The following is a 10,353-nucleotide window of genomic DNA, read 5'->3' on the forward strand; positions in this document are numbered from 1 at the left end:
AAAATTGATTTTTTTGTTGTGTTTGTTTTAGAGTTGTAATCATTCAAGCTAATCTGTTTGTTCTTGCTATCTTTTACCTCTTTAATTTGAATAACAAGCTTGAGGAAATTATTGATGATGCATCTGAGGATTAGGAATTGATGTTGTTTGTTGGATTAAATTAAAATCTGAGTTTGAATAAAAATAGGTGTTGTTTGGTTGTGTTTGGTTTGTGATTGTTACTATTTGGCTGAAATTGGAAAATTGTGATAAATTGCTTGCATTGATTTTTGGGGTTACACTTAGCTGCTGATCTTGAAATTTAATTTGTGATATTTTGAGATATTTGGGACATCACATAGTGTGAGAGGGGGGCGTGAGATGAAATATCATTCACTAGAATTATATAAAATGTACGAGGTAAGATAGTGAAGTTACAATGGTCTCACTTAACTACTACCTCCTTAGACAATATTTTCTAGACATGCACTTCATACAATCACAATAGAATCAAACCATTGGTAAGTACCGTCTTTCCATAACACTACCACGGTATTAAGGATTTATGCCACGAAGGCATAGATAGACAGGAGTCGCCACCTGGGTAAAAAACCAGGACATATTCAGTGTTTCTTTCGAGGGTCATCGATGGCAACTTACTCCTTGTAGAATTTCCACAACTGTCATTATCATAACCCAATGTCTAGATTCGGGATAGTGGGTACGTAAGGGAAAAGTGTTAGGCACTTCTTACGCCTGGTCTAACCTCGTTAATTCGAGTGTCAGTCATTTACTAATGTTTATAGAAGTCTTATTTATTATTCTTTTATTAAACCTCATCCTAAAAAATGCAATTCTAATCCTACACACGCAGGTAATTCACAAAAAGATAGTTGTTTACAAATAATTTTCATGCACAAGTAATTCATATCTATGGGGTTGCTAATTATTTAAATGATATTTAGCAGATGACTAAAATTAATTTATTATTGACAATTTAATTTACAAACAAATTCAATTTCAAATAACCCTACGTTTCTATTTAACCTAATTAATTAATTTTTTACCAAGTTACCCTAAGGATAATTAAACTGAATTAATTATGTACATGTGTAATTTATTCTAATATCACATAAGGCCCAAACAATCATAACCTAATAAAGATTTCTAACATGCAAATTTATTTTATAATTACCAAGTATTAAATTAAATTTATTTTACATACCAAGGTTAGTTTAATTTACAAACAAGATTAATTTTTATTTACAAAGTCTTTATTTAAATTAATTATATGCAAAAGTTAGTTAAATTAAAAATAAAGTTAATTTTAATTTACCAAATAAAAATCCTATTATTACTACAATTTCATGCCAATGGTTATTCTAGGAATTTAGGATTATTTACTTGTTAGTAATTGCAGTTGCCATTGGGGCAAGCTACCCTTAAAAAAGGGTCTTCTCTTCTAGTATGGGAATGATAACTCTAGCTTACTCTTATTTAGCTCTATGTAAGCTCCACGCATGTCACACCTTACTCCTCCGTAAGGCATAACATGATCCCGTAGAATACTTAATGAACTACCGAACTTTACCTACCGATAACCCATTAAGTACCCTGCAAGGGATTTTAAAACGATTTTCTTACATTTTGGAAGTGGTGAGCATTTTGATAAGAATTTAAAACCATTTATTCAAGTTTAAATACTAATAAAAATTTTTGTCCATTTTAGTTTTGCCGCAAATTTTATAAAAATTTTGACAGAGTTCCCTCTGTATTTTGAGAAACTAGTTCTTCAAAAACCTGTAAAAAGCACTTCCAAAAATATTTCACAACTCCCAACCTTCAATAATTCACAATTCAACTCAAATCAATTCATTCCAAAACAGTTCCACAATCCAAATCAAATTTGTCAACTCAGAATATTTAATAATTCCATTCACAAAACATAAAGCAGGAAATTCATATGTACAAATATAAATTTACAGAAGAAAATCCAAAATAATATTATTACAATTTATTTATAATCATTCGACTTTATATTGATACATACAACATTTCCATATTTACATCAAAATTTATCTACAAGGGCATAAAATAATACCCGAAAAGATCAATGTAATCCTCGATTTAATCGCAGCTCACTTTGTCGCTTTTTTCTGAGTATAAAAATACTCAGTGGTGCACAATAAAAATTTAAAATGCAATAAATAAATCATTCATTGCCAAACACAATTTAAATGTTTCTCAATCACATTTCAATAATGATCAAAGTTCATAATAACACCATTTTGTCAAATAATCTATTAAATACAGTTTAGTCAAACAATTTCATAAACACAGTGTTGCCAAAGTCATACACAACTTAAGCCATGACACAAAATTTCCGATCAATGCCGTTACACACCAAAGCAATCTCAACCCCATTAATCGAAATCAATGAGGGAGGTGGCTAGCTAGCTAATGAGTACTCATCCGATCTATAACCTCAACTGGCAAGCCAGAGAGGGAGGAAAATAAACGATCTCAACCCCATAAATGGAGGAGGAAATGTGATACTATCATGCTAAGTGTGAATCCAAAATCAATTTAAAACAATTATTTTCAACAATTTATGAGAGATCCCAAACAATTTTCAAAGTCATTTTTGTAGTCACAAAGTGGCAACACAATTCATAAATAACACAGCGACTTCAAAAAGTATAGCAATTTAAATTTTCAATTGGAAAACAATTACATAAATTTATTGTGCACAAACTAGTCGCTCTAGGTCTTTAACGGCTTCCAAGTATTTTTCAGCTGAAACACACAATTTCACAGTGTTTCAGTACCATAAATTAGCATAAATCCAAAAATAAATTTCACTTCAATTTAACTAGCTCTATTGCGTTAAATTCGACGTTCTCGAAGTTTTTGTGTTTCGGGTTATTATTCACTACACTATTCAAGTCAAATTGTTGACTTTTAAGGATTAATAGGTATAGGAACTCCAACTTCACCCACATACCACATTTTGGTCATTAAACTTGTTGGTTTTGGTCATTTTCTCAAAGCTTAGGTCATTTTGGCAAAATTGCCAATTTTCGGTTTTGGTGCTTTGAAGTTGCACTGTTCCATTGGTCAATCTACTGTTGGAATTTGGCAAAACTTCCTTCATAGAAAATGTTCCTTATTATCTTAAGTGTATTCTCATTTTTAGATCAACCCAATCGGAGTTTTGTAGCTCAAGTTATAGCCAAAATACAATTATCGCTCACGCAATCGCTCATACCGCAACTATGGTTCGGCGTTTTTGATCCAATTTTGTTCAGTAATTTGATCAAGTTTAGTTCATAATTTGGTCTAACTTTCTTCATATGAAATGTTCTACTATGTCTTAGGTTTCCATCGGTTTAAGAATCACCTAAATCAGAGTTTTCTAGAGAGAGTTATAGCCATTCAAACATTACTGCTCAAATGGCAATCCTGCAGTTTTCAACTCAACTTTGCTCAATAATTTGAATGGGTTAATGGCATAATTTGGGTTGGTGTTCTTCATGAAAGTTTTACATATATATCTTATCTAATTGCTGGTAAAATTTTAGGTCAATTTGACCTGTCTAGCTCGAATTATGATCAAATGAACAGTTACTGTTCATTTGGTCAGTTTGGTGCAGTGGCAGCCTGCTCTCATTTCACTTTGGTCAATTGGTTCACCAAGTTTTAGTCAGTTTTTAGCCATGGTTCCTCAATGAAAATTGTGCTATTTTATGTCTATTTTCATCTCCAATTGGTGGCATATCAATTGGGCTTGTAAAATTCCCATTTTGGTCCTTTAAAAGTAGGTTTGGTCACGTTGCCTACGAATTTGTCTTCCATTCTAACAATTCCCATACATTTCCTTTGGTCAATATTGACCATTTTTCAGTCTACAATTGGTCAAAGATATCATCTATGCATTTCTCCAAAATTTGGTTCACAAACCCTAACATTCAAACCCTAACTCACTCATTCAATCACAATTGGTGCATTTCCATCTTAACACCATACTAATGTAAGTTTATTAACATCTTTAATTCCCTTTAAACACATCAAACCATACCAATCATACTCCCATCAACCAGGCCAAAATTTCAGTTTAGTCCTTCTTCCATGATTTTATTTCATTTCATAATTTCTAAGCTCATTTCAACCATCACATATGCATTTAAATGGAAGAATAAGGAGTTTAACATATTAACCTCAACTTAAAGCTTCAAATCTCTCTCTTAGCCCTTCTTTCTTCTTGTAGTCTTCTTCCCAAGTTACAATATCAAACTCTAATGAAGTTTTTATGAGGGTAATTAAGGTTGGGTAAGGAGAAATTAAGCTTAGTGTAAGCTTAAGGGAAGAGCTTTCATGGAGAATTTATGGAGGAAGGTGGGGCGGCACTTGATGGAAGAAGAAGAAGACAATTCTAATTTTTTTTTCCTTTTGTTTTCTTTTTATCTTTATCCCTTTTTGAAGACCAAAAATCCTAATTACTAAATTAATTAATTAATTTCTTTGTGACATCATTCATGATGTCATCACCTTTAACTTTTTCATTTTCCTCTCTCTTTTTTTTTTCTATTTATTTTTTTTCTATTAGTTCTTTAATTTAATTCTCGATTCCGAAATTTTGTTTTCTCCGATTTTATTTGACATTCAGGGTCGGAGTCGGGTCAATTGACCAAATTGGCCTCGCGGCTCATTTGTAAATAATTCAATATTTCTTCCGGCTCCCTGACCTAATTATTTGACTGGTTTAACAGTTCTTTTTTGTGATTTTCTCTTTTCCACTGTGTTTATAAGGGTCCTAAGGACCGCAGCGTCACTTTTTACGGTTCAAAATTTGAGTTTAAAACGACTTCGCAGTCGTTCCCGAGGAGGTCACCCATCGCTGTGACTCTCGGCTCGTTTAACTTCTTATGTTCTGTTTTTCTTATTTATACTTAACTAATTGAACATTACTAATTATTTGTGTTTATGGCTTCTCTAGTTGTCTTAAGTATGGTTCTAATCCCCTTAATTGTCCAGACCGACACCGGTCACCGAAACAGTGAAATATACCAGGCTATACAAATAGGGGTGTTACAACGCAAATGCCGTCTTTGGTACTTACCTTAGGGCTACTTACCAATTTTGTTTGTAATAAAAAAATAAAGAAACTAAAAAAAATAAAAGAAATAAAGAAAATAAGAAAATATTAATAACAATTTACATTGGATTCTAACTCTAGTCTCCTAAAGGGTTAAGATTCTTAATTAATTACAAATACCTAAGGGTCTACATCTTCTAACATATTCCAAACACTTCATAATACTTCTTGAATTAAAAAAGCACAGAAAAATAGATCAAATATCAATTAGAACCCAAGAAAATATAAGAACGTACATAAACATATAATTTCCAAATTCTGGCAGATTGACAGTAGCAAGAAAATTGATTTTTGAAAAATAGTTAGACAAGCCTAAAAATCATGAAAATTTTACAAAAGACAGCCAAAACATCATACAATATCATAAAATTCATAGATTAAACAAAACTTTAGCTAAATAATCTACACAAATCGTAAATTTTCCTGATGACAGAATCGCACTAAGTTTTTGTAAAATTCATAACTCACTAACCATAATAGATATGAATACAAAATTAATTGAAAAAGATTCACAAGATTCCAAACTTAATTTTGGACACCAGATTTACACAAAAAGATTAAGAAACAAGGGGTATATGGGCTTCACAAGTCGGGTATCCTACAAATCGGATTTTACAAGAACTCTAACTTCAAACATCCATAACTTACAAAATATTAAAGCTTTTTTATCAATTCTTGAGCCTAAAATTAATAGAATTTTGTTTAGAATATGAATATAATTTTTTCAAATTTTTTATAGATTCATAAAATAATGAAAAATAATAAAAATATGAGAGATAGAAAACTGAATATATATAAAGTTGTGTATCCCCTCAAATTAAACATGATTACATGATCTATTTGAATATACAAAATAAATTAGAAACAAGGAACATATAATTAAACATTACATGGCATAGATCTTGAAAAGAAAATAAAAGAACTAACCTTCAAGAAATATCGCAAGAAATAAAGAAGAACTCAAAGAAATTTTGACTATTTCTATCTTTAAATTTTTTTTTCTTTTTTTTATTTTATTTTTTGTCTTCTCCTCCTTCCTCCTTTCTTCCCTTCTCTAGTAGGGTATTTATAGGGTTTTGAGAGAGAGGTGCGATAGAGTTTGAAGTCCTAGAGTGATAAAGTTCAGATAACTTAAACAACTAGGATTACAGAATTTGGGTGAGACTGAGATATGGATGAGGTGTTTCAACCAATAGAAAGAGAGGGGAAGGAGAATGCACCAATAGGGAGTGAGAAAGAGGAGTGGTAGGATTTGAAGTCCTAGTGTGATAAGATTCGGATAACTTAAACAACTGGAATTGAGGAATTTGAGTGAGACTGGGATATGGTTGAGGTGTTTCAACCAATAGGAAAAGAGGAAAATGGGGTGCCACCATTAGGGAGTGAGAAAGAGAGTGGGGCCAAAGGGAGAGAGAGAGTTTGTATGAGAGGAATAGAGAAAAAGATTTTTTTTTTTAATTTTCAAAAAATAAATTAAATGGATCATATTTAAAATTCCTAATTAGGCTTTCTTAGACCAATGGAGTCCAATTAAGATTACTTAGGTACATTTAAAAACTACCCATATTAAATTTAAACAAAATAAAATTTTATTTAAATTTAATTAAATTCATTTCTCAAAAAAAAAATATTTTTTTCAAGATCATGCCATGGAATTAATAATTCAGTTCCATGCCTCCAATTATATCTTACAGTCATATAATTTTTTCATCATCAGGTTTCTCACTACCTCAATGCACATACTCATAATAAATCACAAAATAAGGATCTACACATATCAATTTTGAGGGGGTTGATGATGTTGTTTGGCTGTTGAATTAAATTTTACTCACAAACCGACTAATTTTTTGGTTCATATAGTAAACCCACCCAGAAAAATCTAGAAATTTTCTCACTGTTTAGATACCATCTCAGTAGCCTCCAGATAAAATTTCAGCTCGAAATTCTATCATTTGGGTTGGAAACAAAATTTTTTTGACACAAACTGGGTATTTTCTGATTTATACAGTAAACCTGCCCAAAAAAATCTGAAATTTTACCAAAAATGAGTCAGTTTTGAGATAGGATGGTCCACAAAATTTCAGGGCAAGACTCATTCATTTGACTAGTGAACTGAATTATTGCATCTTGTGGTGAAATTGTGCTATTATTGGAAGTTGTGTGACTTGGCTATGATTTCTAGGATTTTAGCTTGATATTTGATCCTTAGGTTGTTAGTTTTTGCAGTCTATAAAATCTTTTTACTTATATTAATTGCTTTAATTTTGAAGTATTCTTTTCTTTGATTCTGTGTTTTATTGCATATTTTTATTTACGTCTTGTTTTCGTCTCATTCTTGAATATTTTGATAAAGTTTGTGAGTGTTTTGTTTGTTTTGTGTTTGGGTTCTTAAAAGAAGCGAAGGAAGGAATTTAAGTGGTAAAAGGCAAGAGTGGTGAGTGCATAATAGGATAAAAGCCTAATTGTGTGCTAAACACTTGAGAAAGTGAGCCATTTATTTTCTAACCTTGTTTTCCTTACAGCAAAATGGAACAAAACACAAGTAGTAGTAGTGGAGTTGAGGGGAGGAATTTTAAAGATGAAAGGGTTTATAAGGAGGCTATAACACAATAATTTGAGAGACTTTCTCTCCAAACAGCCACTCATAATGAAGAATTATAAACTATAAGAAGAGACTTGAATGAGTTGAAGGGTTTGAGAGCTGATGTGAATAAGATGATGGAATATATGATGGGTAATGAGAGGGAGAACAAGAATAGGAGGGAGGAAGTAGGTGTGCATGTGGTAGATGGAGGTAGAGTTGGAAGGGGAATTTGGGTTACTTATATTAATTGCTTTAATTTTGAAGTCTTCTTTTCTTTGATTCTGTGTTTCATTGCATATTTTTATTTACGTCTTGTTTTCGTCTCATTCTTGAATATTTTGATAAAGTTTGTGAGTGTTTTGTTTGTTTTGTGTTTGGGTTCTTAAAAGAAGCGAAGGAAGGAATTTAAGTGGTAAAAGGCAAGAGTGGTGAGTGCATAATAGGATAAAAGCCTAATTGTGTGCTAAACACTTAAGAAAGTGAGCCATTTATTTTCTAACCTTGTTTTCCTTACAGCAAAATGGAACAAAACACAAGTAGTAGTAGTGGAGTTGAGGGGAGGAATTTTAAAGATGAAAGGGTTTATAAGGAGGCTATAGTACAATAATTTGAGAGACTTTCTCTCCAAACAGCCACTCATAATGAAGAATTGCAAACTATGAGAAGAGACTTGAATGAGTTGAAGGGTTTGAGAGCTGATGTGAATAAGATGATGGAATATATGATGGGTAATGAGAGGGAGAATAAAAATAGGAGGGAGGAAGTAGGTGTGCATGTGGGAGATGGAGGTAGAGTTGGAAGGGGAATTCGGGTAGAACCTAGGATGGAGGAGCAAGAAGAGTTGAATTGGTATGATAATGAGTTTGAGAAAGCGTTTGAGCGTTTGAGTATGGAAACCATCACTTTGATGGTAGGAGGTTTCGGCCACCAAGGGGGAGAGGTGTTAGAGGCAGGAGAGGAGAAAGAAAACTTACATTTGATGACTATGGTGAGAGAGAGATGCACCATGAAAGGGTTGATGCCAATGTAAAAAGCATAAAGATGAAAATACCTACTTTTCTTGGCAAGAAGGATACCGAAGCCTATATTGAATGGGAGAGGCAGATTGAGATAATTTTTGAGTGTCACAATTATAGTGAGGAGAAGAAAGTTAAGTTGGCAGCAGTTGAGTTCAAAGATTATGCATTGGTTTGGTGAGATCAATTACTTGCAAGGAGGAGAAGACATGGCTTAAGACGTGTTACTACTTAGGTCGAAATGAAGGAGATCTTGAGGGAAAGGTTTGTGCCACCACACTATGGAAGAGAGGTGAAGTTAAGGTTACAGCAACTTACCCAAGGAAGTGGGAGTGTGAAGGAGTATTACAAGGCTATGCAAATTGCCATGATTAGGGCTGAAGTAGAGGAGGCTGAAAAGGCCACCATGGTTCGGTTCTTGAATGGGTTGAATCCCGACATTGCTTACATGGATGACTTGCAAAATTATAGAATAGTAGAGCAAATGATGCAAGTAGCCATCAAAACAGAAAAGGAGATGAAGAGGAAGTAGGCTGCCAAAAGTAAATGGAACACTCAATCATCATACAATTTGACTTCCAACACACCATGAAAATCGAATTGGAGTGGAACACCTAAAGTGGAAAAAGATGTGCCAAAAGTGAAGAAGGAGGAGTGGAAAGGAAAAGGGAAGACGGAAGGAAAGGTAGAAGAGAAAAATAAGAAGGTGAAAAATAGAGCAAGGGATGTGAAGTGCTTCAAGTGTTTAGGAAGGGGGCATTATTCCAATGAGTGTCCAAACAGGAGAGTGATGTTTATTAGAGAAGATGGAGAGTGGAAGAGTGGTGAAGGAAAAGCCAAAGAGAGTGCTAGTGATGATAGTGATGATGAGTATCTTAATGAGGGAGAGCAAGCTCCCATAGATGGTAATGTCCTTGTCACTATGTGCACCTTGAGTGCACAAGTCAGTTTGGGTGATGGAGCTGAAGTGTAAAGGGACAATATTTTCCATACTATATGTTTGGTGAATGAGAAACTATATAGTGTGATTGTGGATAGTGGTAGTTGCTGCAATGTTGCTAGTAGTTTATTGGTTGAGAAATTAGGGTTACCTACTACTTTGCATCCAAAGCCATATGGTCTCCAATGGCTTAATGATTGTGGGAAATTGAGAGTTACCAAACAGGTTGTAGTGCCTTTTAGGATTGGGAAGTACCGTGATAAGGTAGTTTGTGATGTGGTGCCTATGGTAGCTACCCATTTGTTGTTGGGCAGTCCATGGCAACTTGATAGAAGTGTGGTTCATGATGAGAAAAAGAACAAGTATACAGTTTTGAAAGATGGCCAAACCTACACCTTGCTTCTTATGTCACCATCTCAAGTGCATGAAGACCAAGTGAGGATCTTAAAATCAGTTGAGGAAAAGAAAGATTGGAGAGAAAATTTGAGAGAGGCCGAGCTTGATGAGAGGAAAAATGAGAGGAAAGTGAGAGCAAAAGAAGTAAAAGAAAAAGAAAAGAGTGAAAGCTCGGGGCAAAAGGAGAGTAGAGAGAAGAAAATGAGTTTGTATGTGAGAGGAAAATAAGTGAGGGAAGCCTTACATGGGGGGAGACCTCTTTGTGTGCTTATGTACCGGGAGG

This window comes from Hevea brasiliensis, chromosome 10 (genome assembly GCF_030052815.1).
Source record: "Hevea brasiliensis isolate MT/VB/25A 57/8 chromosome 10, ASM3005281v1, whole genome shotgun sequence".
In the NCBI taxonomy this organism is placed as follows: Eukaryota; Viridiplantae; Streptophyta; class Magnoliopsida; order Malpighiales; family Euphorbiaceae; genus Hevea; species Hevea brasiliensis.